An 8,572-nucleotide genomic window follows, 5' to 3' on the forward strand; every position below is an offset into this window, starting at 1 on the left:
TGTAGGAGCCAGCAGCAGCACAGTAAACCCTAGAGACTTTTGTAAAGCTCTACAATGCAATCTGTTAGTCTTAAATTATGTTGTGCTGAATGGATCATTTTTGCAATTAGGTTTATATTGCAGACTGTAGACATTAAATAAACGAGGAAGGTGTAGCGCTCTGTAACTGCAGAGAGCTATTTTTAAAGGTGTCTTCAGTGAGGCCTAAATTAATGTTGACCTATTTGTCTTCTTCCCTTCTTTGAGACAGACATTTCTCATGCTTCTTTACATACAGTTTGAATACTGTCTCTGAATAAGAAAGCCTGGCAGTCAATTAGAGCTTTGCCTTGAGTGACCTGCCCACTGTCTTTCAGAAAGAGTTTTTTCTGAGACTTCATTATTAAATGATGGTGCACTAATAGTGATTTTTTTTTTATTGAAAATAATTATGGAAGGGATGGAAATAGATATTCCTGACGTGAAAGAGTAATGGACAATGAAAAATACTGTGTTCCTGAACATGTTAATCAATCAACAATGAACTTATCTCTCATAGCCCTGTACTCAGTAAGAAGTGACTGCTGAGAGACATGCTGGTGGAAATCAGTGGGTACAAACCTTTTTTACCAATAGGAAACTCACTTTGTATTCAGATTTCACTAGGTGAAACTAAGACTATTTGACAGAACAGAATTGTGGCACAACTGTTGAAAGGGTCCAGTAAATGCAAAACGCGACAGTAATAATTGAGCACTGTTCTGCTGAAATCACTGTATCTTGTGGAGAATTTTGAATATATGATCAGGTTACGTCTCTAGAATTTCATTTGTTGAGACACGAGACTTCCCATACTCAATAAATACTTATTCTAAAGAGGGCACCCTTATTTTCTCCAAGAATGAGACTTCATTAGTCTCCATGCATTTTCTGAACCTGTGACCTTTGCATTGGTGCATCTAGCTCTAAGGTCACACACAGAAGATCAGGATACATGGCTCTAGAATCTGGAGACCAAAGAATTCCTGTGAGGGAGGAATTCTTGCAGCTTTTTCTTACCAATGTAGCATAGAAAACCACACAATATGGCTGCAATATAGAGTTAAAGCAGTAAGCAAACACCCAGCTGAGATGCTGAGATGATTCTGGTGACTTCAGGGGTAGCTTATTTTGTTGAAGTTGCCACTATAAAGGCATATTGGAAGCTGACTGCCCTTTTGCAGGGTGCCTGAAAAGTACGTATTGCTTCCAATCAAAAGGAGTTTCCTTAGAGCTATTAGTAGTGGAGAAATATAATCTCCATATAAACCCAAGCTATGCCCAACCATTTTGGTATCCAAGCTTTAATTCTAATTTTAAATCAATTCTTAATCTAAAGTTTTATCACCTTCTGTTTCAATTGCTTCATGAATTCCTGCCTTGTTTTCCTCAGCCTATAAAGAGAAGATAGCATGTAGGGGAGAGATTAATTTCCTCAGGCTATTTTCCAAGATTTGTTCTTTGATTTTGTATATTTCTCTGTAGCTGCTCTTTTCCTTTGTACACCTCAGAAATACCTAGAGGATATTCTTAGTTCTTCAGCCAAACATCCTTGGCAACAAGCTGCATCTTTTCTTTAATGAAGAGGGGTTACCCATCTTTTTTGAATGCGTGCTTGTTTGCCCTGTCTGGTCTCATTCCTGTTTATCAAGACTGCACATTGCAAATGTTCACTGTTTACTGCTTCAAAGAGACAAGCCCAATGTCTTGCATTCAAATAAGCTTCAAAAAAATATTGAAGGGTATCCTGAAACATGTTTCACCATAATCTGTAAAAGAAAACACAGTGAATTTTGGACTGAATTTCTGTAATCTGTAATCATCTCTGTAGCACATACTGCTTTTTTTTTTTCTTTTCCTAAAGCAAATAACATATTTCCTCTTCACTAAAATTTGATACTTTCTTAACAGTAGTTATTCTACATGTTTGCTTCATTAACAAGTAAAATATTAAGGCTTAAATATGATTAATGGTAGGGGCTAACATCCTGTAGCTTTGACTCATTTGTATGTTTGTAAAAAGCCTTCAGATTTGGTGGGTGTTTTAATATTATTCTTTCATATTTGAGGAAACTTTTTACAATTTTTTTTTCATTCAGTGTTAGGAGGGGGTGAAGATTATTACTCTCTGTCACTGGGATGAAGTAGATGGAGGAGGAGGGAAGAAAACTAGGAATCACGGTAAATGTTTTGAAATCTCATTATTACATTTGAGAATTCTATTTAGATGAGACAAGACAACTGTATTTTTGTAACATATGGGAGAATTTGACAGTATTTTGCATCCCTGTACAGCTTTTAATCTAAGGCTCTGAAGTGCTTTATAAACATTCATGAACAAAATCTCCTAGCACCCAAACTAGGTAAATATTAAGATCCATATCTTACAAATGCAAAAGCTATGCAAAGAGACGGAGGAGCTAGCAATAGCTTAGCTCTTTTACCCATGGACCAGAACTCTGGTGGAAGATTTTGTTGAGTGAAACATCTCGTATCATGGATAAGAACAGTGAGTTCCTGAGAATTTATTGTGGACCTATTTCATTCCAAGCTGTAGGATCAAAGTCTGTTGATTCTTTGACTTGTATTTTAGCAGTTACCTCCTCTTTCTTCTCTCAAAATGGAGATCTAACATATAAGAATATTCTTATAATTATTTACTTGTTTGTAAAAAAAACCTTTTCTATGTGTTCCTGAAGAGGACAAGAGGACATAAAATTTAGTTTTCCTGAGCTTGATTCACTTTTCAGTTCTGTTACTCACACCACAGTTAATCAGGTATTTAAAAAATGAAATCCAGAAGCAGAAATGTATTGATGTAAAGCTGCATTTTGCCATCATTCCTAGTTGTTGTTGATACAGCTGATTGCATGGATGTTAATACTGCCGTAGCAAACGGAAAGAAATAAAAAGGGAAAAGACTAAAGTGGTGAGTGGATCGGGTGTGCAGATGCAGAAAAGGAGCTGGGTGCCCTGGTGGACACCAAGTTGAACAGGAGCCAGTAATGTAGTCTTGCCACAAAGAAGGCGAAGGGCGTTGTGGGCGGTATTATTAGGAATGTTGCCAGCGGGTCAAGGAAGGTGATCTTTCCCTTCTGCTCAGCAGTGGTCAGGCAACACCTGGTTTACTGTGTCCAGTTCTGGGCTCCTCAATACAAGAGAGACATGGACATACTGGAGAAAGTCCAATGAAGGGCCACAAAGATGATTAAACAGACAGGAACATCTCTACTATGAGGTAAGGCTGAGAGAGCTGGGACTGTTGAGCCTGGAGTAAAGAAGGCTGAGAGGGGTATCTCATCAATGTTCATAAATATCTGAAGGGAGGGTGGAAAGAAGGTGTAGCCAGGCTCTTTTCACTGGTGCCCCATCACAGAACAAGAGGTAATGGGCACAAACTGAAACACAGGAACTGTCTCAACATCAGAAATCACTTTTTTTTTTTACTGTGAGAGTGATGGAGCACTGGCACAGGTTTCCCAGGGAGATTGTGGAGTCTCCATCCTTAAAGCTATTGGAAAGGCATCTGGACATGGTCCTGGGCAAACTCTGGGGCAGTTGGAGCAGATAACCTCCAGAGGTCCTTTCCAACATCAACTATTCTGTGCTTCTGTGAATTTCCTTTACGAGCTCGTAGCTGATCTGGAAAACCCAGAAGTTTAGAAATGGTGTGCAAAACACAGTTTTTAATCACTGCTGTGGATGTCAGCATTTCCAGTTATAATCACAAAGTGTTCTATATACAATGGTCATGGAAGAATATGAACCAACCCTGCAAGATGACATTAGGACAACTTTTTGATTGTGAAAATTCTAACTGCTCCTGAGTGACAGCCTTTCTAGATGGTACTGACTAGACACAGAATGACTTTCATTTTTGGTTATTCAGTGGTAAAGGCAAAATGCTACATTACACCATTGAAATAAATAGATAAAATCTATATGAATCATGAAATGTACTATTTAAATAGGACTTCCTTGCAACAGCCATTAAATCTGTCATTTTTCCTTAGCTTGTTACATCCTACAAAACATTCTGCAAAGGATATTAGGATTGTGAGAAAAAAAAATCTACAAAAGGTAAAATCAAGAAATCTGGAACAATTTGGACTTTTATTGCTTATAAAGTACTTTTATGAAATTGAAAATAATCCACAAATAAAGGGGGAATGGTACCCATGGAATGGTAACATTTCAGAGGGCTGAGAGAGAAAGATTTCCTATAAGCTGCTAAAGCAATGACCACAATATGAATGTTTTTCTCTTACTCAACTTTATTTATTAGACAGGGGAAGTATGGCAAAGTAAGCTTGTCCTGGTTTTAGCTGAGACAGAGGAAATTTTCTTTCTAGTGGTTGCTGTGTTTTCAGATTTGGTATGAAAAGAATGTCAATAATGCATATTGCTTTAGCTGCTGCTGAGTGGTGTTTATACTAGTCAAGGATTTTTTCCAGCTTCCTACAGAGGCTGAGAGGGAGCACAGACAGAAATACATCATGCTCCATATGTAAATGGATGTTGGCTGGGAGAGCAGTTATCTGTGATCTCTGCTCAGGTTGGGTTGGACAACCAATTTACTGGGTGGTAAGAGTGACTTGTATATTCTTTTACCGTTCTTCTTCTTCTTATTTTCCTTTACTGCTATTCTTCTAGCAAACTGTCTTTATCTCAACCCACAAGGTTTTTTTTACCTTTCTCCTCCTTTTCTTCCTCTTCTCCCTATCCTTCTAGGGGCAAGGAGGGGTGAGCAAGAGGCTGTGTAGTCCTAGCTGCTGGCTGAGGTTAAACCACAACAAAGCTGTATCACTGTACTGAAAACAATATTTTTAATGTACTTAAAACTGCTTTTGTATTTATACTGCTTCCTTTTATATTGCTTTAATGAATTAATTGTTTTTCTTCTTTTCTATTTGGTGTATTTCTGAGAATCTCAGAGATGGCATTAGGGACGTTTGGAAACATTCAGCTGCGGTGATCCTTTAGAAATGTGCCCTCTCCAGTGAGTGTTGGTATGTACACAGAGTGCAGGCTTCCTGTCTTCCAATTGAGCTGCTTGGAAAGTATCTTCTATTGGTATGCAGCACTCCCTGACCCTTTTCTTGATGAATTGTATGTTATTTGATCAGTTTCTATGCATATTTGGGAGCACAAGTTAGAAAATTCATGTCAGGTATTCTTTTGTTCTTATTATTCAGTGAAACGATATAGCTTACATGATGCATGAAACAGGCAAGTAAAAACTGATCTCTGTGTAGTTTCAATCTCTTATCTTGGAAACTCACAGCTATTGCAGTATACTGCCTTCCTCACACATACACCTTTCCCTCTTCATTTGGCTGTATTTCGTCCACTTAAGCTCATTATACCATCATTAATTTAAGATCTGGGTAGTAAAAATCTTTCTGTGTAATTTTTCTTTCTAAATGTTTGGGATGTTATCTGTTCACTTCTCACTTATAGTAGATATGTTGTTGATTCAAAAGATGCTTATTTTGTTCGCTGTTAGTTGGAAAGCTGCAGGTGTTCTGAAGTGCTATCAGATGCACTCAAAAGCCTGCTGACAGTCATACTCACTAAAATGTCAGAGTTTTTATTCACAGAATTTAGGGACATACCTAAGTTTTCTTAACACTAAATGAGGCATGAAATGTTATTTATGTTATTTATGGATTCTAGAAATTTAAGTTAGGTATAAAAATGATAACTCTCCAATTGTTTTTTATTTTACTTTACTTGTTAAAACTGACAGCAATGTCTTCTTAAGTGTAGGTTTTCTATGAATTCCTGTTAGCTTGTTAGCCTGTCCTTCAGGTGCAAATTTAACAAAACAACATTTGAATTTTTGTTTTTCCTTTTTTGATTCTGGACAGTGTCATTTGTTTCCTGACTATGCATTAGCCTGAAACATTCAATGAAAAATGTGTTGAAGGTGAATTTTAATATATTTCAGAGACTTAATAGGCATTAATAGAGCAATAACACCTGCAGTAGCAGGCATAAACTGGATTTGTAGCTTTACAGCTTGTAAATTACAGCCCATGCACTGAGGGCAAACACCATTAAGAGAACATAATTTGAACCTTAAAGAGATTGTGTTTGCAATCAGGACATCTGCCAAAACCACATCCAAAGATGTAGAGGTCCTCTAGCACACTTCTTTTGCAGCATGTATTTATATAACCCCTGATGTCTTCATCTGTCTAATCAAATTAAGTATTTTAAAGTACAGCCAGAAGGACAATTACAACAGGAATACCAGATACAAATACAACTTAAGTGGAGGTAATATTTGTAAAATGCGGTCTGCTGATAGTGTTAGATGTAGAACTCTCTATCTACTTGAGCTGATGTCCCGTCCCTTGTGGGGTCTCATAGAGAATCAGGAGAATTGGCTAGTTGCTTTGTTGCTCTGTTTTCAATCTGTACCTGAAACTACATTGGCTTGAGTTTATCACCTAGTTAAGAACAGATTTGAACTCGGTGTTGCTTCAAGACAAAAATGCTAGCTGGAGCTTGGGTGTGGCTGAAAATCAGAAGGGAGGATCATTTGCAGTTTATAATTTTCCAGGGTTTCTGATAGTTTGTCTATTTTGAGATTTCTGTTCAGGAATCTAATCTTCCCAAGTCTTCCTCCAACCCCTGCATGAAATGCTGTCGTCTTCCGAACCCTCTTGACGTCCCCAAACACTCGAGAAAAGGGGCTGCTTTGCACCAGTTCTGATAGTAGGTTTTGATAAATGTTATCTATTAGTGGGGAGCAATTTCTTTGAACTCAAAAGAAATTGCTTCATGGAAGCTGGACGTACCAGATCATTAACAGATCATAGATGGTAGATGACAGGCACTACTTATAAAATTTATTCTCAAAACAGTGACTGAGAATAGAAAGGCCAATTAAAAAGCTATGGACTAGTCATCTAGCTAGATGATCATCACAAGCTCAACAGCTGTTTCTTGTCTAGCTCTGCGAGTCACAAGTGACTTTAGGCTTTGGTTTTCTTGGCATACAGCTAGAATTCTTGAGTTTACTCTCTAGGTGATTGAAACACTAATAATTTACTGTTTATATGTCTGAATCCTGCCTGTGATCATCTAACATATTTTCTTCCTTTCTGCAGTGGGTCTTAAGAGCCTCCTACTCTGTTTCCTCCATCTATTTTATATTTTGTTTCTGTTGCTCTATAACACTATTTGTTGTAGTGAGCTTGTAATCATTTTCACCAAAAATGGGCTGGCAACTCAGATCTCTCACAAAGGCTCCACAACAGAGTGAAAGCCACATTCTCTGTAGAGTCTTCTCCCAAACCAGCTCTTTCCCACCTTGAGGACTAAAGGGCAGGGCCGTTTCCAAGTTGTGTGAATAATGATTGACTTCAGCATTTCCAAGAAACTTTCCCCTTGTTTGCCAGTGACACTTTAAACATCAGTTTTATACATTTACATTACACTAAAGAACTGACCAGGGCCTTTTGGCCACAAGTGTGCATACATCCACATTTTACTTTATCGACAATATGAGCGCAATTAGATCACCAATTTCCAATTATGCTACCACTTGCCTGGCAGTATTCTTGAACACTGATAGAAGGGTACAGAGAGGGAGTGTCATAGCGTTAGTTCAGTGTCAGGGTGTTTTGTCTAGATGGTTCTGCTATGTTTTACCTTTAGGCTTTGTTTCAAGCTTCCACCCTAGTTTCATACTATTCAGCCTATTCATCAAGCCTATTTTTAAATCTTATATAGAAATCATGGCAACTTATCAGAGTGTGAACTTGTCACTCCAGCTACACTACAGCTCTGTCTGATTTACAGAGAAAGCATCATTATGCTGTACACATGCTGTGACCAGAGCAGAAATGCCAGTGGTGCATCGAAACTGAATGTTTGATTTGGAAGTTGCAAAAGAAGGATTTCTGTTGTTCAGACACTGAGATAAAAAAAAAGAATTCCTACTCTCGAGGGTGGTGGACAAAGAGCATCATATTTGCTGCAGGAGTTACCCAGAAGAATCAGAAGCCTGAAGAAAGAGCAGACCTGAGTTGGAGTCTTTTTCTGAGACCTCTTCTGTCTTTAGTAACAGTCAGACACCACTACTGGGCTTGTTGTCACCCACCAGTCCTTCCTTGTATGCTGGAAGGACCAGCATCCCTACAGAAAAAAATGTGCATTGAGTCACTTAAAGGCTTTGTAGCTCTTTCAGGTTCCCCTGTGTTAATGTTTGTATGTGAAGATAAGTCATGCAGCAAATTAGGTGACTGTTGATTAGAGTGATCTGAGAGAAAAAACATTAGGTGCTAAGGAAACGTTCTTAAAGGAAGTGTTTTAACTGGCTCAAAATCTTCAAACTGCTGCTGAGTGTAACTGGAAAACTAATATAGAGTTTCATCTGTTTCTGTTCTCAGAAATGACACAGATTTGGCAGTTATACTCTAACATTAACAATGTAAGGGACTTACACCTTGCATTATGAATAGAATTCAATCCAGCATTAAGGCCCACAGGCAATTACTGGAATAGACATTTGCACGACCACATACTTTTAAGCTCTATATAA

The sequence above is a fragment of the Calidris pugnax genome, unplaced genomic scaffold, assembly GCF_001431845.1.
Source record: "Calidris pugnax isolate Ruff unplaced genomic scaffold, ASM143184v1 scaffold11, whole genome shotgun sequence".
Lineage (NCBI taxonomy): Eukaryota > Metazoa > Chordata > Aves > Charadriiformes > Scolopacidae > Calidris > Calidris pugnax.